This window comes from Pinus tabuliformis, chromosome 6, assembly GCF_031772625.1.
Source record: "Pinus tabuliformis cultivar Carrire ecotype Pingquan chromosome 6, CPIR1, whole genome shotgun sequence".
In the NCBI taxonomy this organism is placed as follows: domain Eukaryota; kingdom Viridiplantae; phylum Streptophyta; class Pinopsida; order Pinales; family Pinaceae; genus Pinus; species Pinus tabuliformis.
The window spans coordinates 2033308995-2033333030 of record NC_142292.1 but is presented as its reverse complement, the minus strand read 5'-3'; positions in this window follow the sequence as shown (position 1 = coordinate 2033333030).

Sequence of the window (24036 nt, the reverse complement as noted above, 5' to 3'; positions counted from 1 at the left end):
TTGTTGGACCATTTGCTGTTGTCCAATACTGGATGATTGACCAAGATGAGGAGTCATAGTACTTGTTTGAGCCTGAGTCGCTCCAGATAGGGAGGCACTAACCTGAGGTTGCAATTGAGTCGTTGAGACAAGAGGTTGTTGTATTGCAACCTGAGAAACTTGGGGTTGACATACAACAGGTAGCGCTTGTACTCGCGATGCAGTCACCATAGCAGATATAGTGGGAATATTCGACACAAGGTGGATTGGTTGCATTGAATATACAACCCTTGGTTGCTGAGGCAGTATTGGTACCCAACCGCTAGATGTAATTCCAGTTTGACCTAAACTTTGTTGTAAACTCTCATATGGTTGTTCTCCGGGAGGGAACAATGAAAAGGCATACTGCCCTCCATATGGTGGCAATCCAGTACTTAAAGGGTAGATTTGCCTTTGAAGACACATTGGATCAATTTGTTGAGTTTCAACATAAGAAATACCAGATGATAATCTGGATGAAGAAATAGGAACTAACCATGTCGTCGAAACAGTCCCTGATTAGACTCCGGCTTGTTGTTGATAACTTGTCGGGATAGATGGTATACCGGCGAACATCGTTGGAGTAGCAGCAGGAGGCTCTGCCGCTGCTGCGTCAGATGACACAGTCCTGGATGTCGACGGTTGTTTAGACATATCTAATCTATCCAAAAGATTTCCTAGCGATTCTACAAGAACTTGCGATGAAGGGAGACTAACTCCTAAGACCAACGAGGGAACAATGACGTTATTCCGATTAAAATAAATTTTAGATGCTTTAACACAACTTGTTTTCTCAATTTTTAAGAGTCGAGAAAAAACAAAAGATGACTCTAGTCGCCTTCGATTTTTAATGAGCTTGAAGTGACAAGTGCTCAGATGGACCTTTTCCTTTAAGGAGTCTGAAAAGGAATGAAAGAGACTACTCTGGAAATCTAGATAGAGGGATTACCAAACCAATCGCAAAACTACAGAATATTTTTTACGGTACGGCAGTCAATCTTCCCGAATGTTGTGTTCAGTGCATTGCGATCGATAGGGCGCCAGACACGGCTTCCTATGGATAAAGGATAAATCCTATTGTGGTCTCCCAATATATACTCGACGGTACGTGGGAGCACAAGTCCGTATTGGCACTTATCGTCTCAAAGTGGAGGAATCACCCAACAAACAATGAAAACAATAGTTACCGGGCTTTACGACGCCGGAATACGTCTCTAGCCTAGACTTCTAAATGTTGTGCATTAGGTTCCAAAGCGTTTTTAGATTCATTAAATTTATTTTACAGTTGATCTTTCTTAAGAAATTTGCCTTTTAGGTTCACCGCGTGATGTAGATATACAATTCCTAAAATGCAATCTAAGATGATAAACAATCGTTTAATCTTCTTTTTTGCAATGAAAATCCTAGCTACTAAGGAAAGAGAGATGATTTTCTTTCAACATAGTGCAGAGAGCACACACTATATGCACTGTCCTAAATCAAACCAACAAACAGTCTAAATGCAAATGCACATGCATGTATTTGTTTTCAGCCTTCTTAATGTGTGAATGATAAAAAGAAAGCTAAGCGCAAATCTGAATTATTTTTCAAAGCAACAATTGCTAACAAGCTTCTTTTCACAAAAAAAATGAAGACAATGACGACACTTTGTTATTTGGAATTGAAAACTTGTTTTCGACACTTGAAAAACTACTAATTCAAATCAAATACAAGTGTAACAGTGTAATCGACTATCAAGAACAATCGGATTCTCTTCTATGACTGAAAATGACACTTGCGACACTTTAAAATCAAGAAATGACAGTACAATTACGCTACTTCTTTGTAAAGGAGAACTGAAAATGACTCAAAAATACAAAAAATCATTTACAGTTCTTTGCACAATGGAGGCAGAATAACAGCAAGGAAAGGGGTTTCAACAGAGGTGTACTGACTACAGGCAGCAAAAATCCTGAATAGAGCTGAAAAGAGTGAACACAAAAACCAAAATTTAGGAACAAGGCCTTGTCTGATCAGCGTACCTATAACACAGTGAAACTGAAATGTAATGCACCTAGTACACTCGGGAAGTGCGATGCATTTGAAGTTCACAGAACAGACAGTGCGCTGGACCAGGGATGAGACTTTGATTGGATTCCGGGTCACAGTTTGTAGTTCAGTTCAGGGATTTAGGCCGAGCAAGTGGTAATCAGTAAATAATTCACAGGGTTAGATCTAAGGAGGTTACTAGAGCCACCACGAGGGCAATTAGAAAGCTTGTAAATCAATCGTTTAATTCATAAAAAAAAAACCCGGAGATTGATTGAAGCAACGTTGATCTACTTTGCACTTGCATAGCAAATGCAGTTCAAAGGCTAGCTGGCTTGACTTCAGGCTCCGTCTGTAAGTTTATAAAGTAAACAAATGTAGATGAACAAACAATCTATTTGCTCCCCAGTGGAGTCGCCATTTTGTTATCGGGAAAACTAGTGTCTATACAGAGATGCTAGTCCCACTAAGGTTGGTAGCTACCTTAGAAACAAACACAATAAAAACTACTTTCGTTTTCCTTTATGAAAAATAGATAAGAGAAGAATAAGGAGACCAACCTCTGTCTTGCGCTTGGTTCCTTGCTTGATTCCTCTCTTCTGGTAGGTCTTTGCCACTCGCTTCCTTGTCTACCCAACTTCAAGGAGTACCTGTAGAATCAAAGCAGCATAACACTATCCAAGAACATAGATCTATTATCATAAACAATATAGGATCAGATGTACATTGACCACACAAACGCATAAATCATCAATCATACAAGAATGTGGAGGAAAACTTGAATAGCTTTATTGATAATCAAGAAAGAGAAAAGAGGATTACAACCAATTATTCTGACCCAGCATCATCCTCTCAACAAGAAAGCCCTTCTTCGTCTCATGAAAAGCTTAGATCACCCAACACTATGATATTGCACCAAGAAACCAATAGCACTTCCTTACAAGATACAAAATTCCAGCCTCTGGATCTCTGGGATGAGGGATCCATATATAGATGTCTGCAAGGGAGGTGAGTCAGCTTTTGAGATTTGATTAGTGTCTTCTATCCGATAGTTCTTGATTCCACTTGGAGATTGATGATCTCTTACTCATCCCTGGCCGAATTCAGAGAGGCAAGTGTCACAGGAGAGGTTTCTGGAAGATTCCATGCTCCTTCACCTTGCGGATTGACCCTGCCATTTGTCCCTTCTCGCCCATGACACCCCATAGAAGGGTTTTTTGACATGCATCGCACCTACTGTGTGTATTCAGGTGGGATGCAACGCAGTTTGCCTATGGAGCAAGTGAAATGGTCCAGTTTTGACCAGTTCTGAGTAGTTTTTCATGGAGAACTTTTGGGAGATGCTGTAATCAGTTGACCTTGTTCTTTTAGGGGTTGGAACAACACCTTTAGGGACTTAGGAGCCCTTGGTTTATGGACATTTATGTTTGGGGTTGCAGTGCCCAAAAATGTCTATAACAACACCCAATGTTGATTTTTCGCAGGACACACAGTATGTTAGCACATCATCCACCAAAGGAGAGGATCAATCATTCATTGGAAATCCACTTGATCTTTCATCTGCTTTTTCTGAAAACGCAAAGGGTGAAAATCCTTCCTCCTCATCTACCCCTTTGTGTGATTCATCAAACCATGAGGATGCCGACCAAAATCATGAATTTTCTAATCTTGTTTGTCGTGATCTCTTCACCTCATCATCTGATCATGATGTTGATTCACTTGTTGTTAATTTGTCCAAGCCACTGGTATAGGAATATCCATCTATCAACGAATTCGAAACCCCACAGACCATCGAGGCACTTCAGCCTAAGCTGATGATTATGTCAAGCCCTCGCTGTCCTAAGGTTGGTTTTGCTTCCGATCAAGAAATTGTTCAAACACTCAAGGCTCCTCATCACTCATCTATATGCACTCAATATCAATCTAACACTCATATTTTACTTCCTCCACTCGAACTACACGATCCCATTGCTCATGCATTGGAGGAGTCTTACATTGCAAGCACTCATGCGCGACGCAAGTTATCTTTGTTTCTTTCGTTTGCTTGCATGTCACAGTCAAGAGTGTGCTTATGCTTCAAATTTGCATGTAGTGTCACACAACACCATGATAAGTCTGCGGACTGCCCGTCATGCACATGCACTCACTTATGTCCCGTGGGCACTTTGAATCACGAAGTGTGGTTGTCTTCATTGTTATATCTTTCTTGCTTGCTGGTTCGCACAACTGGGTTGCTCACAGACCAAGCCTTCACCAACATGGGTCTACCAATGCGCCAGTGGCTGCATTGGAAGTATCACTTCACGTGATCAGGCCCATGTACCGTTAGTGTAGGAGTAGGAGTAGTGTTTGCTTTCAGTTGTTTGCTTGCATGCTTGTTTTCTTACGTGCTTTTTTTTCTTGTTTGTTTACTTGCTTTGCTTTCATTTTTTCTTCTGCTCTTGCTTTGCTTTGTTGATTGTTAGTTCGTTCGCTTGTTTCATTCATAGGTTAGTTTTGCATGAAACCATGTATGACTCTTGAAGCGAGTTGGGTAAAGTACAAGAGGGCTTGTATAGCTATCACTACTTGGTTATCTGTCATCTTGCCTCTGTATGATGAGCTTGTTACTTTTACTTCATGATACAATGAAGGAAAATACATATTGTTCGAAGTGAACCTTGGTGTAAACACAACGCTTGCGCGCTAACTAGTGTCACCTCTAGTTAATTATTTTTGGGTTAACCCTTGTCAGCTCAGTCAAGTAAAGTAAGATAAGGGGGAAAACCTTAACAGGCATGTCAGAGATACAATAAACTACTTCTCTGTTGGAACAACCTCTTCTGCTCTCAATAAGTCATGATCCCTCTTCTGCCTCTAAAATGAATAAGTGCTATGCACAGTGAAAAATGAAAAAATGAAAAGTCAAAAATGAAAAATGAAAAATGAATAAGGTAAAAGAAGAGAAAGGCTTCCTGCGCAGGGAGGTGATGCAAGTAACTCCGTCGGGGTACTGACCAGGCTCGCTGGCAATGGAGCCATGCTTGTGTTCCTATGTGACTCCACTAGGGTACTGTGCAGGCCTACTGACAGTGGAGCAACACCAAAGATGAAACTAAGACTCTGACAACTATACTGCTTGTGCACCTATATACCCCTCAACCCCAATCTAAACAATTGTGTTGTCTTGGCTTGGAATGTGTGTCAATCGACCAAGGGTTTGACAGATGCTACATCTTACAATCAAGTTAGTGTGAAACCAAGATGAGTTGAAAACTGAACAATACTTCCGGAGGTGTTAGACTTGATTTTCATGAACAAGGTCCATTTAGAGAGCTAGAGTTCTACCAGTGTGTCGCCAAGTGCTGTAGCGGCTACAACCACCCTCCAAAATTTTGCCTTAGCCTCGTTTTGGAGCCTCCCGTCCAACCTTCACAGCAGCTTGCCTTGCCTCGTCAAGTTCACAAGATTCAGTGTCTTTCTTGCACAAAGGCAACATGTCGGTCACAGCTTGATCCATTCCCCTCACAGGCTGTTCACCCAGACTTGGTCCAACTGCAAGCTAGCAACTTCCCCTTGAAAATTGCGAATTTATGGAGGGAAACCAACCTTCTCTCTAAAAATTGTGCAATCCTCTCTGGCAGCCCGCTGGGCTCCAGAATTGCGCCCTCCTACTTGCCAACACTCCTAGCAGGATTTGTGCAAATTTTCCCAGCAAGGCTGCTTAGCCCAGAATTTGCACAAATCTGGGTAGCAGTCAGCTGCTCTACCCAGAAATTGCACAAATCCCTTGCGCATCTAGCCCAACTCCCAGCCAGAAATGCGCATTTTTCTCCAGCAGTCGAGCAGTCTCTTGCATGTGCAGCTGAGTTGACCGGTTCCTTCCAGGACTGAGCAAAACAGACTTGCACGCAAGGTTTGCTTCTCCCGAGACAACATGCAAAGGCATCCCTTGTTTCAGGGATCTATGTTTAGGAGTTGGAGGTTACATGCAAGGAGAAATTCTGAAATCTCCCACCAAGTGTCGCTTCCCCTAGAATCGTGGAAGGAGCGTCACAACCTCGATGTTATCAAAACTCATCAGCCGGACGCTGCAGAGCTCATTCCTCACATCAACCTTGCAGCTCTAACATCCCACATCACATCTAGGAGCAGTCGAAACATTCAGCTCAGCTGTTTTTGGGTAAGCCTGCTTCCCATGCCTTGTGTTGTATTTCTGTCACTTTTTGTGTTTTTGCTTGTGGGAGTATTGTTTGCTTGATTTCTTTGAATACTTGTTGTCGTTTACATATATACTAGCTTTTCCTAGCTCTGTTTCAGTTTTCGTTGCTATCTCACTGCTGTCACATGCATGAAACTATTTTGCACAGATATTCGCCCAACCGGTGTTCTGCCTCACCCACATGCATGTTGATCTGTTTGTTGAATCTTTCATTCATGTTTTGCATGCACTGTCAATCACTTCTGCTATTACTTAGTGTCACCATTCATTTTACCGTCTTAGTTGCTTTCAGTTGCCTGTCGACTTGTCAAGCCAACCTTGGCCCAGAATCTTCCTCCACCAAGGCTACATTGCGCAATATGGGGAAGGAAAGTAGCCACTCCCTCTCCATAAATGCACATTCCTGCCCAGCATTGGCCTCCAGGACTATTTTGCACATTTCTAGAGGACAGTGGCTGCTTGCCCCAAGAAATTACGCAAATCTGTCCCTGGCCCAGTAGTCCTTTCCAGCTGGAATTGCGCATTGCGCAATCCCAACAGTGAGCAGCCAAACTGGACTGTGGATTGCAGTTCCAGCAGTCAGCCAGTCCCCCAACAACCCAGACTGTGCCTTGTGTAGTCTTGGCAATCGGTCTCCCGACCTCCTGGCTGAAATTGCGCAACCTTCATGATCATTCACCCAGGTATGTTGCAAGTCAGTTCTCATGTTCATTTTGGTTTTCGACTGACAGATTGCTTGCCATGAGTTTTTCCATGTCTCCAGGCAACGCAGGTGTTCATCTTCCTCTCAGCAGTACATGTACAATGGTTTCCAGGGGAGCAGAGATGAGGACATCGTTCAGAGCACACTTTGGGATGCAGTCGATCAAGTGTCTATGGACTTGCCTACCCACGAAAACATCAAGTTGTTCGTAGACAAGGACATCAAGATATGACAACAACAGCATCACAGCGAGCAACATCATGAACAACAATAGCAGACAACATACCAAATGCAATGAACGCAAGAGGAGGGTTGTTGACAACATGGAGGTGGAACAAGGTTGCGAGCTCAAGCAGATCCATTGATGATGAAAGCAACTTTGGAGACTCCGGCTATGAGGTGACGGCGCGACATGAAGATCGTGCGAAGACAGAGAATGGAACAAAGAAGAATTTGCATGCGCTGAAGTAGCAACTCAAGAAGAACATGAAGTTGCACAGATAAACAAATGAGTTGCAGCGGGAACAGGAACAACAGCGAGTGCAACATGCACTCACGGATGAAACTGCGCCCGTACAAGTTAAATATCCATCCCAGTAGCTTACATGGAGCAAACATGGTGAGTAGTGTTGTTGATCGCATGCAAGGGATTCAGCATCATGCATGTAATTGAGCGCACACATGCAATCCAACCCATTCAACACACTCACCAAGGTGAAGACAAGAAGCAATTCCAACTGGAGCTGAACATGTACTTCGGCAAGTTGATGTGCATGACCACCAACACACACTTGAAGATCAACACGGACACTATGCATTAGTGTGTTGCTGGTTCAACTACACCCAAGAAGAACATGCGCATGCTAGCAGAGGAGTTGGATGAAGGAGTCAAACCAAGGCACCGGTTACAATGGAGGCAAGAGTTTGCTTCAACAAGATATCACCATGAAGTGCATGCACATCATCACGGACGACCAAGCTTGGCATCATCTCACGATCTTCACCATCACAAGTTTGTCAAAGAGTTTGTCTCATCACAGCAGGCCAAGTGTCAGTGATCTCTTGCAAGGCTTGCTCAAACCATGTTGTCTCACATGAGTACATGTGCATTGTAATGTTGAGTCGTGTCAAGTGTAAGTCAAGTGTCAATAGTTGGATGTAATAGTGATAGAGTGGGCGAAGAGTCATGAGGGTAATTGAACTATCACAAAGGAGAATTTCAAGGGTCACCCCACCCTTTGCTATAAATAGTCCCTTATAACTCATTGTAAAGGCTTTTGGTCAGCCAAGATTCTACTAAGACTATCTTGAAGAAGGCTTGGACAGTATTGTAACGCGCCTTGGCTTCTCTACTGCACGGAGCTAGTACATCTCTTTGGAGGAGCAGGCGGATGTGGCTGTAATGTGATGCAGGAGCATCAAGGGCGTTTTTTTATTTTGTAAATATGTTAAAAGGGGGTGTGATAATTTTTAATATTTTATTAATTAATTTGAATAAAATAGGAGAAGGTGAGGATTTTTGTAAATATCCTTTTATTTAATAAAAGGATATAAGAGAATTTTGTTAGTTAAGGATATGAAGGGATAAGATTCTAGATAAGAGGATTTGTTGAGATATTTTAGTGATATGGAGATATTAGGGGGATTAAGCATTTAATTAGATCATTTTTAAAAATTGTATAAATAGGAGGGGGTTTTGAGAGAAAAACAGATTGAGTTAGTGAGAGTAGAGAGTGAGGGGTTTTTCTGATTGGATGCCTTCGGGCAGTTTGTAAAGGGCCATCAGTGTCGAATATCAGGTCAAAGTTAAGTTTGTAAGTAGTCTCCTTTTGTTTGTGTGAAAACAATGTTTCAGATTTATATATGTATCATTGATTGAATGAGTAAGTCGTAGAATTGGAATTCCTTGAGTTCATTGGTTTTTATTGTTATGTCGATTTGAGATTCAGTTGAATCCTGAGTGAATGGTTTATTCCAGAAGCAACGAATAATTACATTACATGTTTGATTCCGGCGTTTATTTATTAATCTACATCAAATAGATTAATGTGGCAGATGAAAAATCTATATGGATTGATTTCAAGGAGAAAAGAACTTCTGTATAAGTAAATGGTCGATTACTCGAGGGCGCTATTTTATATATTTGCCGAGAATTCTGTTTTGAATGTTTGTTTTATTGTCTCTACAAATGCAGTACATTGTCATTGAAATGGATGATCTTCACAATTTTGAACGAATGCATGGAGCGTTAATGAAATGCTGGTTATTTTAAATTGAAATAAAACGTAACTAATGGCAAACTGGAGTGGCTTGTACACATTAGAGCGTGTTAACCCCATACAGATTGCGTATTGGTAAATCGATGGAGTTATGAAATAGGCGCAGGTTTAATTTACATCATGTTTTGTAATGAAAATGCCAATTACTAGTTGCCAAGAACCGAATTGGCAAGTCGAAGATCAAAATCTGGAGCCCTTTTGAAATTGTGTGTCGTTATTGACTTTTATATAAGATCTGAATTTATGGAATGGGCATAGAAGAAGAACTGAACGGGAATTAGAGGACAATATTTTAAAAATCTGCTATAATTATCAAATACTGTGCAGCTACAGGAGAACAGCAAGTTCTGGAATTTAGATCGCGTCCATAAGTGGTTAAAGAATGCGGATCAAGGAGGAATTAGCGGTCCAATTAAATGGAGGTAATGAATAGGGTTTGGGTTAAAACTTTATCTATTTTGACAATAGTGAAATGATATGCCATAGGCACAGTCCAGCAAATGAAAGTTAAAGGCGAAATGATGGTTACAAACCAGAAGCATGGCATTGAAACAAACCAATTGGCAACCATTGCAGATGTTGAAGCGCCAGACGTGGACAAATTAACGCAGGTAGGCAAGAGTTTCATATTAGACTGTGAATTAGAACGCTGGAATTGTGTGTGATTAAATGGGGTTTACTTTGTAATGGGTATGTTGAAAAGGCGTATATATAGTTGTGTTGAATGGGCAAACGAATTAATGATAATGCTATGGCATATTTCTGTTTGTGTTCACCGAATTGAGAACGTTGACAATCCAGTAATCAACCAGTGATGTGTGTTGCGCGAAGGATGAATGGCATTATAATTTTGATTGATTAAATAACATCCATCTTGTTCAAAAAGAAAAAGGTGCACAGAAACAATGAATTCAAAGCTGATTTGTTAAATCCTTGGTATTTGGGCTATTGATGAAGTTGAATTTATTAGTTGGATCAGAGGAAATGAATTCTGGTTGAATATAGAATGGAACGTTGGTATTCTCACATTAAATCAAACAAATCTCATTGATGTGTGGTGTATAAGATCGATATGTGTGCCTCATTGAGTAAGAGTGCATTCTTTTAAATTGAGTCCAGTCATATATAAGAATGAGAGTCACAGGTTTTATTGTGGGAGCATTCAAATGTTTGGCTGTGTGAGGAATCATGGTGGTAGTGAATTCCATGAGCAAGAATTCAAGGTATGTGTATGGTGATTATTCTTGGACAGAATTGAAGTTTAAACATTAGGCTACAAATACCTTTTGTTGAAAGACATATATGTTTGTGGTGATGACTCATGCCATTGGAAAGAAATGATAATGTGAGACTGAATTTTATTTGGGATTGTGGTAAACAAATTGGACATTGTCATGTTTCATTGAGTTAGATTGAAGATTTCAAAAGTTATGAATTTGCCATGATAGAGTAAACTCTCATACTCAGAGATTGTGAAATGGTTTTATAATCAATAATTGAAAGATAACTTCTGGAATTGGGAAATGTATAAAATTGCCCAGATTGGAGACTTAGTATGGCAGTGTTTGCAATGTATGCACAACAATGTTTAAATGCATAAGAAGAAAAGTTTCTGGGTTGGCAGGCTAGCCCTGCATCATAATGTTTCACTGAGGGGGCTAGCAGGTTTACATGGATGTATTGTATGATTGGAACTTACACTTTATATAATAAGAACCAACACATTTTCATGCATATGTTGTTATTGTAGTTGGACTGCTCTGGTTGCCTTAATGATATATGTTGTTTAACTTACGTATTTGTGTATGAACTGATTCACATGCAATGATATGAATCTTGTTGCAAATGTGTTGTATATGTTTTTAATGTTGTCATTGTCCGTGTCAACTGCTCTGCCAGACACCAGACAGACCTTTCACATGAACCTTGTTGTAACAACCATTGCACTCGTTTGGACTGGTCTGTGAGTGTTGAACGTGTTATCTTACCTTGTATGTTGTGACTACCGCATCTGAGTGGACTACTCCACCAGAAGCTGTGTATGTCCTTTTGTGTTGTGTGTTCCTGATTGAGTTGGGACTGATCCCTTTCAACCTGGAACTCACCTTCACCCTTTTCACCCCCTTCTGTGTTAGAACCTCTCATACATCTTCCTTGACCCACTGCAGTAGTCACACCCTTTCTACTGACAGAGTTATCATACTTGTTTTTGTGTGACATCGCGGTCAAGGCATTACCTTACGACCCACTGCTAGGAATCCTACACCAAACGGTCTGAGGTCTAATTGGGATTTCTTACCGGGGAGATCCCCTTGACATGTTGGTAGGTCCAGCACCGTCAACATGTTCTAACAGTCCATTGCCACCAAAATCTCACAGGTAAATAGGTCCTTTTATCAGCCCTACACTTATGCTACTCACAATCAATTTAGTCCTTCAAATGACTTTTCACATCAACATTCAACCTTGTTGTTCAACCTTCCTTTAATGAACATACTTCAAACTATATATGCTCAACACCCTTCCAACACAGAACAACAACCTTCTTCAACAAACTTCATTACTTTTGCTCACAGTTCTAAGCCTTCTCAAGGGTGCGACTTTCACACCGTATGATCTACACCAATTTGAGGCCCTCTCGATGTTCCTGTACTTGACCTGAGGCATACTTTGAACAGACTGAGGTCTCAACCTCTTCATCAGGACTTCGACCCTCCTTGGAAAAAATAGATCCTTAGGGTTTTATCCCTCCTTCTTGGATAGAACAGACTCAGTGAACTCCTTCTATAACTCATCTTTGCTCACAAGATACACAGAATGTTAGTTTTTGGTAGCATCGAAAGTGCTCTAGCCTTGAAAATTTGTGGACAAACTAAGACACATGAGTTCTAAAGAACCAAGAAATCGTTTGGTGAAATTCCACCCGGATTGTATTTTATAAAAATAATTAATATTTTTAATGGAGTTCCTAAGTCTAAACTTAGGGAAATTAAAATATTAATGGGTATTAATCAAAATATGGGTGAGATTGATCTAGAAGGCAGATCATATCATTTTTTATTCTTCGTTGTTTTTTAGAGACTTAATCTTGGTTTCTGATGACTCAACAGGAAAAGTATAAAATGGAGGCTTGGGGTTCATTTGAAAACACACACACAGAGATTGAGGAAATCGATTTTCTAAGGTGAGAAGTTCTCAGGATGGGAATCGATTGGGGAGATATTGCAGCTGAGGGGCAGAGAGAATCCGAGAGAAGGACTTTCCGGAGAATACTAATAGAGAGGCGGATAGAGATTGCAGAGAGGAAGTGTAGTAGCCGAGAGACCTGACCTTGGGCCAGTATGGGCCCACGTAGCCCTGACGCAGAGCCAAAAGGGCCAGTGTAGATCAGAAAAGTTGCCTATCACGTAGAAGCAAGAAACAATGGAACTGTCAGGAATTGTCGGAATAGTCCGATAGCCAGCCAACCAACAACCCCTAACAAGCACTATTTGATGATGATATTCCATGTGCCTCTCACTACCCAAAATTAACACTTGGATGAAGGTGGGATGCTATGCAAAAGGTACTTTGATCATTTGGAATTGGGTGCTCATATTTGTTTGTTTTGGGACATTTAGTATGATAAAGGGTGATCTAGATGATTAACTTATCTTGACTGTCAATTTCTTCTTTCACCTTACTCGAGGGGTTAATCTTTATCCCTAATCTAGTGGGACTTCCCTTAAGACCTTAGGGTCATAGGAGGGGCACTACTTGATAAACTTGGATTGAGATAGTGTGTTCATTATCCCTTACACCATACTTGAAACTTTCCATGCCACATTACAAGCTCCATATCTCACCTCCATTCTTTGGGTCTAACTTGCCATTGGTTCTTTGGGATTTGGCACCCATATGTTCACACTCCTTGAGTAGCATCAAAGAACTATTACCCTGGAGGTTGATATAACTAAATGAAAAAGCATATCATGGCGACAACAAAAGAAAAGGAAGAAAATCAAAATGCAAAAGATGGTTGGGACATAAGTTAGCACGTGGGAAAAAGCCTAACATGAGCTCTACCCACCTCATTTGGCCATCACCCAATTCCTAAGCACATGATGTTTCATTACATCAAAAGGATCCCTTGTATGTCCTAACCTTGATAAGTGATGAATTATCTCAAGGGGTAATTAAAATGATACATGTCATAAAGAGGAATCTCTAACCCTTGAGATATATCTGATAATACAAAGCATTATCAAGAAGTAAAAGGCGCAAAATAGGGGTGGAAAAAGAAGGCCAAATAGGGTAACTCTTGCCTCCACGATTGCTCCCTCCTTTACATTCATACACTCAGGATGTGGACACCCCATCAGCTGGTCCCCTTGACCATGGCACTTGGCCATGAAGCCTTTTCCCCTTCATTATCACATATTTACACTAACACCTATTGATTGAGGGTTTGACCATGAAACTATCACTTCCCCTTGAGGGCAGGAAGAACCTAATAGGTTGACCATTAGCCACCTCTATCAAGGTAGGGAACACTTTTACGAGACTTGGTCTAGTTAGCCATTGGAAGGTGATCCTTATTTGAAGTATTAACATGCCCTGAACATCCAAGTTTGGTTCACTCTTTGATAGATGGTTGCTTTCATTTGAGTTCATGTTGTTTTGTCAGGTGGTCCATATCATCCCAGGCCTTGAGAGCACCTACTCCATAGGTGCCCAAGCACTTTAGATAGATATATAGCTTAGAAAATGTAGCGTTGAGAGAGTTGAACCTCGTGACAACATGAGCAGATATTACATGTCTCGGAGCACCTTCAGGACCTAGGACATTGGTCTACTTTGACCTAGCATAAAGGATTCCTTCATGATCATACCATTAGACCCAACATATCCCCTAGATGGCCTTGACACAACCTGATGGGCATGATTTGATTCAGAGCCCAAATGAGGACGGTCTCCCTTTGAAAGACTAGGGAGGGATTGTTGCACTTGGACAAGCCCTAACACTAGAGAGAGGAGACCTCATTTTGATAGTTGGAGACCCATGGAGAGCACATGATGGTACCCCAGATAGACTTTGGACTTCGGAGGAGGATTTGAGGGAATTTCCTTAAATTTTGAATGATCCAGACACTTTGACACCTTTTCACACCTCATCTCACCTTGACATGGCATTTGGAGCCCTAAAAGGGCATGACGTCTGTGTTATTATAGGCTAAAACTCTGCATGTATTGGTTATTGTGTCACTTAGCTAGTGGCTTGGCTTGCAACCCAAGGCTTTCTTATGTCAAACTTGATTTAGGGGCGTCATTAGGCATAAATTGATAGAGATACACCTCATATAAATAGAGGTGACCTCATTTGTTGTTGAAAAGTGTGCAACAAGAAATGCTTGTTGAGATTGCAACAAGATGATAGAGCTTAGTGAAAAGAGTCGCCTTCACTAAGTGGGCCCGCAGGCTATTTTTGGCGCAAGTCTATTTTTAGACTATGTCTATTTTTAGACATATGGATCATGTCTATGGATTGCAGGTTGCTGTTTATGGATGATTGATCAAGTTGGAAAAAAAATAGATGGACTTCTATTTTTGATGAAAGTGTGAGTGATCAAAGTCAAAAATAGAAAAGTCAAATATTATTATCTCACAATAATATTTGGACTATAAACTTAATCTTATTCTCTTGGAGCACTTCAGGATGAGCTACGGATGTGGTACATGCAGATCCCAGAGGGAAATACGTGGTTACCTATGGGATGACTAATATTTGCATGCATGACTTCAGTTAGAACTCAATCAGTTGAGTTTGGTGGAGTTGATGGAGTTGTGTTCAGTTTAGCTTTGTTAAACTGGTTGTATTTAGTCTAACTGGCAAATAGACTAGAGATGAGTTGGGTGAATTAGTTATTAATTAATTCACAAGTTATTAACTCATAATACAACTAATGAATACATCAGTTAACTCAGTTGCATGTCAGTGCATGTTCAGTTCAGCAGGGACAGGTGTTAGAGAATCAGATTGCTATCAGTTGTGACTATAGTTGTGCACCGGATCTTACACAATAAAGGGATTGAGTATGCCAATGAGTTTGCTCACGTATTTGCCCACATTATAGCTTGTGCTCACGTCCAACAAAGTGTGAGTGACTATTTTGCAGGTGAAATACGATTTTGGGAAGCCATTCTCATCAGTTCTTGAGCAGGTATTGAGCAGTGGAGGCAGGCAAGCAGTGGAATAGATTTGGAGATCAGATCTTAGCTGTATTGTGTGTAACAGGTGGAGATACTTGTGAGAAGTATTATACTATGTATTGTTACATGATTCAATCAATATAATATACAGATAGTTGGGGTTTTTAGCGAGATGCTTTCCCCGGGAAAATACTGTGTTGATATGTGTTATCACTGACAAAATTTCAAAGCCAAATGTCTGCAAATAAGCACATTAATCCTTTTTTAGCAGTTTCGCAGCGCTACATGTTTAGGTGGTTTCGTAGCGTGCTACGAAATTGGGGATTTGTTCGAGTTTTCAGTGGAGGCCAAAATCCTAGCATGCCTATTGTACAGAGTTCTGCTTCCCTCCAGAAATGCAGATGAGAGCAGCGACAGGGTTTTCGAGGAAGCAGTGCATTAAGCTCGTTTTTAGCAACACAGATTTGCTCAGTGCTCTCCCTGAGACTAATACCTTGAAGATCCCTTCCTGGGACAATCGCCTTTCTCCACTCAGTGAAGCCCTTCTGATCCCAACTCAGGTTAATTATGTTGGAAAAGCAACAAATATATATGAAGCTGGTTATCGACTAAGTGGTAGTGCATATGTCATCTCCAAGTATACATGGTTGTGGGATCGGGTACGTGTCAGTGATGAGATTTTGACAAACGAAATGTGTTGGCATTTAAGTATACGCCTCATGTTCTAATTCTTGTGGATTGATCGGATACAAGGAACCAAACGGAATGTTAAGGTTTGGCAAACATTACTAGTTGTTCGTCCATTAGTTCTTCCACCGACAGAGGACATAGACACATGGTTGACATTTGTTTCTCTTTGCCGGAAAAGTGGCTATATTAGTCAAGGTCATTCCACCTTGATCAAACAGTTGGCATCTCAAGAGGAGCAAATGCAAGCTCGGTTGAAAAGACTTCTCGACTCATTTGGAAAAAATACAGAGGAGACACAAGTTCATCTATATGTTCAGTTAGTGTGAGATGATAAATGCTTTATTTAGTTCGGCTGATGAAGGAAATATTCACCAATCAAATTGAATTAGAAGAAGGTGAACTAGTTGAGCAGAGTTGGGAATGTTGGTCAGATGATCCAAATCATGGCCAAAAGACTGCAATTGATATTAACAAGGACGGAAAAGATACTACAGATCATACAATTCAGAGAGGTTGCACCACAGCATCAAAACATTAAAAGAGCACGTGGTGATTCAAATCATAGTCAAAGAGATGCAATCTTATGCAAAGATAGCTAATGATAGATATAGTCGCCATCTGGAGCGTGTGCATAGCTATTTGGATGCGCCTAGCCGTCCTTATGGTGGAGTTTCTGGTTCAAAACGTCCATATTCTGCTCTGGATGATGTTCCAAGGTATGCAGAACCAGATTTAAGGCACTCGAGGGCACGCCTAGACTACGACGTTAGTGCTGGTGCTCCGCTCTATGGAGGCACCGGTTATGGCCGGCTTGGCAGAGCGCCCCAATCAGGTTACAGTGGTCAGCAATCTTATGGCTTATATGACACTCATCAAGCTGGCGCACTTGGAGGTGCGGCAGTTGGTGGAATTTACTCTCCAGGCTACGGCACCAGTTCTTTGCCAGGCAGGACTGATATTGGAGGTGGTTCGTATTCTTCTCTGTATGAAAGCCGGAGATCAGGCAGTGGATATCTGTTGGGCCGTGGCTCAAGAGGATATTACTAGAATATGAGTTTTTATGACAAGAGGCACTAGTCGGCCTAGGCTGGAGTAGATCTATATGCCTCTAGATCAATTATTTGGGTATCTTATGACCGGGCACAAGGAGAGATTATGCCTCATTGCATGGAGCTTCAGCTATCTGCCTTGAGTGGCATCTTTGCCATACGAGATTTTATATCTCATGGCTATGACAGATATCTTAAGATTGCGATAGTAATGCAGTATTAGATTGAACATGTCTGATTTATGATATTAAGGATAGTTCTTTTGGAAGTGAGGGAGAATCTAGAGAAGATTCAACAAATGATTTTTGTTATAAGCTGGGATTTGTGTTAAACCTTCTTCAAAGTTCATTGTTGGATGTAAAGGAAACAAAAGTGAACATGTCATTGTGCGAAAGGATGTACAACCCCATCAAAGCTGGAAAAGACGGAGGTATGATGATCTTGACCATATTCAAAGAGACGCAAGTAAACCCAGGAAAGCTAGAGAGGCAACTGCAGAGTTCGTTTTTTCTCAGGGTAAGTCATCTGAGCAAATCGGGACAAAACAAAGTTTTAATGATTCTGCTGTTAGAAGAAAAGATGCAAATGATCTCAACAAAGATGGATATGAAACTAGAAATATGCGTGGAACTCTTAAGACTGGATCAGTTCAACTGCAGAAGAACATCCTATTGTTTGGCCTCCAGTTGTAATTATTGAAAATATAAGAACTGGGTTTGACAAGACTAGGAATCTGTGGGATGGTCTTAAGAATAATGAGATCAAGAGTTGCTTGAAATTAATAAAGGATCTTGAATATAAGAAAGTGAGTGCAATATGTGGTTGTGTTAAACGTCCTGGATCAAAGGCTTTCGATTTGAACAGTCGGTATATGTGTGAGGAAGCGAAGGGCACCTTTTTGGACAGGTCTCAAGTCACAGACAGAGTCATTTCTGTCATTCAGGCATCTCAGAAGGTCGATCCTGCCAAGGTTTCTATGGCTGCTGATTTTCAAAAGGGATTTGAGATTAGATAGTTTAGATACTGTTGTTGGCTCTGCTTCGAGCAGCAGATAAATATGGCATCGGTGATTTGAAGGATGCATGTAAAGAAAACCTGCTCAGCGATATCAACTGTAAAAATGTTCTTGACAGGCTCCAAGATACATCATTGTATCGGTTACCAAAGTCTTTTAGAAGTCTGGATGTTTGAAAAAATATTGCGAATGTTTCCAAGCAAATATTTTATGCTCAGAAGATTGCAAATGCATGGATTGTAAGAACTATGAAGCCAGAGAGAGGAATTGCGGGCATGGTTTCCTGGTATACCTGGAAATTTGATTAACTTTTTCTTGTATGTTGCAGAGGAGGTTAGAAGTATTCTTGCACAGCTGGGTTATGCGAAGTCAGAGGATATTATTGGAAGAACAGATTTGCTAAGACCAAGGCGCATATCCCTCATGAAGAATCAACAACTGGATCTCAGTTATCTGCTTTCTAGTGTTGGACGACCAAAATGGAACAGCACATCAAGGACCGACAAACAGGGGCCTATGTTTCAGGGTAACAGAAAAGATGTGTCATTATAGACAAACATGGAGCATTAAAGGTTCATCACAGCTATCTCAGCCAAACTCCAGATGTCAGAGAACGAAAAGGATTGAAGATCAAGGCTATTATGGAATTTGAGTCCTATCTGATTTAGAAGTCTAGAAGATCTAGTAGAATTAGAATTTTAATTGTTTTATGATTCCAGCGCTGTCAATTAGTAGTCAGCTGTAATTATTAGTTAGTTAAAAGTTAGTAGGTGTCATCACTGGCAGTCATCGAGCTCCCCTCATGCTGGAGGAGGAAGCTCAAAGTAGTTAGAGTTATGTTTCTATATAGGGCTGAAACTTCTATGTAACAAGGGTTGGATATTTGAGAAACAGAGTGTTATTTTGGCTTGTGTACAAACTCATTTTCAGTAATACAAGTGACTGCTTTTCTTCTCAGGATTCATTCAGTGTTTCAAATGCTCAAGATATGTGATGTGGTTTTGTTTTATCCTTTATGTTTTTACAGCTGTATAGATACACAATCACTCAGAATTCACTTTGCTGCTCTGATTTCCTGTGTGTATTTGTAAGCTGAGGTTTCTATGAGATGTGTTTTGAGCATTTCAAAATTACATGCCCTGATTTCTATGTATTAGTAATGTTATAGTCTACTGAAAGAATGATTAACTCCATAAGCCCAATGGAAGTCTTTGTAATGTCTGTCCAGCCAACTAATTTGTTAAATTCACTTTGCAAGAGTTAGCCATCTCATCAATAGTCAAAATCAATAACTTTTTGAGAGAGCCCTCTCAGGCTAAGGAGGCTAAGCCTTAGTCAAAAGTCTGGTTTGAAATAGTTACACAAAGTCTATCTGGTCAGCAGCCTTCCAGTGCATGATTTTGTGATAACAATATGTGTGATTGATGCTTCTATGTGCGCCTGTGAATGTTTCTGCTTCTGTAAATTGATGATCAACATAGAAGAGATTATGTATTATACATGTTCCGCTTATAATTGTATGATCAAGATAATCTCTGTGAATATGTGTTAAATTATTCAAAATTTCTACACTTGTATTCTCATCATCACTTGTGGATCACTTTGGTTTCTCTAAGAGATTTCGGCCTAACTGAAATATCCTTGTTTCTTGTGGAGATATGATCTTTTGCGGAGTATTTTCTCATGGAGACTTTCTCTTGTTTTGAAGACATCATTTTGGAACAATAAAGGATTGGTTCATGCATTTTCTTGTACGTATTCTATGTATTTGAATATCTTTATGGCTATTGCATTGAATGGATAGTATTAGGTTTCTATGTGCTAGTTTTTATTGAATATTTTTCTATGAAATCTTGGAAATGGCATTGTATGCATTACTTGCTATTTAAGACTTGTGTTACAATCTCTTGCGTGATCATTCATGTTAAACTCTCCTCAATGACTTTGTTCCCTAATAAAATGATAGCTAGGGTATGAAACTAGGGTTTTAATTATCCTTTACTCCATTCTAGGGTTAGATTTTTCATAAGTAGATCTCCCTCTAGACTGCATCACCCAAGATCAAGCACTAGCCTTTTCCACATAGGTGATCACATCACAAAATTTCCATAAGACCTGATTTCTCTCTAAAATTTTTGGTCCTTTAAGGCAAGCCACTAGGCTTGGGTTAGGGGCGAAATTCTCCTAGGGTGCATGTGTTGGCTTGTGGAAGGGTTTTTCACGTGGTTTGCAACACGTTTCCTCAAAATCATCCATTTCCCATTTCTAATACTTCCTTTTTAGGGCTGATGTCACAAGCCCTAGGCAATTTTTCCCTAGGCAAACCCTAATCTAGCCCTAGGCTTGAAGGCTTGTTTCCCAAAACATTGATCATATTCATCTTGTCAACCCTTTTGTTGGCCTTATCCACCTTGGTAAGCCTATTAACATTTCTTATTCACAAAACCCTAGGTCACTTGTGCCCTAGATAGGTCTTTGGACGACACGCTTTTCCTTTTCTATGCTAGTTTGAGCCCTATCCTAAAGTTGGGCACCTATCTCGAGCCTATCCTTGTCACCTCCAAGCCTTAGACTTGAATGTCCATTAGGTGACCTATATAGGGAAGCCTCCCTTGTGCTGAGACTCCACTAAAGCGCAAAATTTGGTGGTTGTTGTGACAGTGGGCCACACCTCATAGTGTTGTCAGTTGGTCTAGTCCTTGCCTTGTGAGCTCCCTTCAAAAGACTTTCTAGATTTTGAGGCAACAATTCTTGTTGGTGTGGGTGGCCCTATCTATTCTTGGTATTGTTTGTTTCATGATATGTCTGCCTCTATGGCATTCTGACTTCTCCCTGGTGTAACTCCATGGCTTGATGGATATTTTTATATCCTTGGATGGTGTGTGGGTATTGTTGTAGAATGTAACTAGGTTTGGCCTTCATAATGACATGGTCTTTGTAAATGATGAAATAAAAGGAATAAAATTATTTTTGTATGCCATGCAACATGGGTTTCATGAGAAAGAGGTTTATTTGTTAATGGCTCCCATTGAGAGCATTAGGATTTATTATTAAGTCAAAGATTCAATGTCATGTATGAAGAAGTTTTTCTTGAGCATGAGTTAATGTATATAAATATGTTTAAATAGCCATCCAAAAGACAAGCACAAATCTCCTCTTGAAGTCGGCTTGCAAGATGAATTAAATAGCTAATGTCGGCTTGCATCAATAGACACATCTCTTGACACTGTCATGTCAGCTTAATATGTGGGTCGAACTACTATAAATACCCAGCAAGGTTCTTCACAAAAGTACAGTGAAGAATTCAGATATTTTTGAAGTTTTTGGTGGGTAATTATAGTCAACCAAGTTCAGACAGCCCTGAGATTTTCAGTATCAGTCATAGTCAACTATTCTTTATTGATTTGGTGTAGCATTAGATGTGATCTAGCCATGAAAATAGGTGGAGAGGCTAAGGCGCATGAGATCTCCAAGACCCATAAATAGTTTGGGGAAATTCCACCCGGATGAAGAGATATTTAAATAATCAATATTTTTAATGGGGTTCCTAAGTCTAAACCTAAGAAAATTAAAATATTAATGTGTATTAATATAATATGGGTGAGAATGTTCTATATAACGAGGATGAATCCAAATCTAATCTTAGCCGTTGATTAGGGACTTAATCTCGGCTGTTGAATCATCAATAGGAAAAGTATAAGAGGAGGCTTGAGGGTCAGTTGGAGATACACCAAGTTGATCAAGAATTCGATTTTCTGGGGTAGGGTTTGCTGAGAAATTGAGTTAGTGATCTGTTGCAGCGAGGGGCATTTTGGTAAAAGGTTAAGAATACATATCAGAGAGGCAGAGAAAGTGTCAAAGAGACAACACAGAGCCTAGAAAGGCTAATGGCAGAGGCAGCCAGGACTGATGCAGAGGCTGAGGAGGCCAATGCAGAGGGCCAAGAGGCTGACGCAAAGCCAATAGAGGATGTGCAGAGGCTAGTAGAGCTGACGTTAGGCTGAAGAGGCAGCACTGAGGAACTTTCGTGCAACAGACTAGGAGTTGGGAGGTAGACGCAGAGCAGAAGAGGGTGACGCAGTTCCAGAGAGAAGCTTGGAGCAACTTTTGTTGTCCAGTTAAGGAACTGTCGAAGTTGTTGTGGGATCAATCATACGATTGTTGATCAACCTAAATATCTATCTCTGAGGAGAGGTACTTCTGCCAAGGAAATTCTCTGAAGGGTGAGCCATTTTTGGCACCCTAGTTGTATTCAGAAAATTGCATAATAATAAAACCCTCATATCTGTTGCATTAGTTTTCCCGAATTGGGTTTTTCTAGGGACGATTGTCCAAAAATAACTGTGTCCCTTGTGTGATTGTCTCAATCATTTCAGTTGTTGATCTATATATGTTTTAAGGTTGCATTTGTGTTTAATTCAGTATTTATATTTATATATAACTTGTTAAAGGAAAGAACAAGTAGGAGATAATAAACTAGATAATGCAGTAGGGATTTCTGATGTGTCAGACCTAGAAATTTCAACATGGTATCAGAGGGTTGCAGATCACAGGAGGACTGAAGGCACCGACAGAAATTTGAAAAATTGCAACAGTAGCAGCTGTCACGAGAGACAGCATTGTTCCAAAGCAGAAGTAGCAAGAGAAAAAGTGATGCAGAGCCTGCGTCATCATTTCGAGCCAGGAGGATGGCCAGTGTAGAGGCAGAGAGAGGAAGATCAGACCTACGTAGTGCCCAATCATATTTCTCAACCAGGAAGGATCGACGTTGTGGCCAGGAGGATCAGATTCAGCCTTTGTCGAGATTGCGTAGAGCTTGAAGGGCTCAGTTTCTTCAGTTACCGGGGCTTGGGGAGTTGTGGGTAGATTGTGATTTGAGGAGCTGGTGGGACATTGTTTCTGTCGAAGCAGAACAGTGTCTGAGGAGATGAAACCAGGGTAGAGGGAATCACTACCTCGACGGATTTCTAGCCAAGGAATCCAAATTCGTGTTGCAGCGACAAAGGATGATTGGAGAGGAGTAGTTCTACAGTTAGCCAGAGGATTTCCGGGAGGGAAGTCATGACTTTGAGGGAGATTACCAGGAGGGGAGTGAGACTCAGAGGGAGTCTAGAAGAGGAGATGAAATGGTATTGAACGAACTAAGGGATCAGGATAGGTTGGATGGGGCTTCCAACTTTGTCATCTGGAAGGCCAGGATCCTGGAAGTCCTGGATCGACATCGCGTCAAGGACTATGCCTTGAAAACCATATCTATCCTAGTTGACCCAGCTGCTAATGAAAAGTATGAGGATGCCAAGGCAAAGGAAAAATGCTTGATCCTAGACCAGGTCAAAGATCATGTCATACCACATATTGCTAAGAAGAACACAACAAGGGAGATGTGGGAGGCGCTGGCCACCTATACTAGGGCTCTTCCGTGTAGAGGAAGATGCTATTGGAGAATTAGCTACGATCATATCAAATGCAGAAGAGAGAATAGATAGATGAGTTCCTTCTTAGGCTACAGGAGATTCACGACCAACTTACTTCCGTGTGGTCTACACTAGATCCAGAGCTTATGGTCAGGACTGCTTTGAATGCAGTCCTCGAGGAGTGGGAGGCATTTGTCCAAAGTATTTTTGGCAAGTCTACTCTTCCCAGTTGGGAGATGTGGGCAGCTCTTCCCCAAGGAGAGATCAAGAGGTTGACCAAGGAGGGAGTAGTGGCAAGGGAAGTCGAATCAAGAAAGAGGAGGAGGAGAATGCGGCTCTAGCATCTGCGGGACAACAAGGGAAGAGGAAGAAGAAGGACATCTCCAAGGTTAAGTACTTCCATTGTGGGGAGCTGGGACATTATGCATCCCAGTGTCCCGAGAAGAAAAA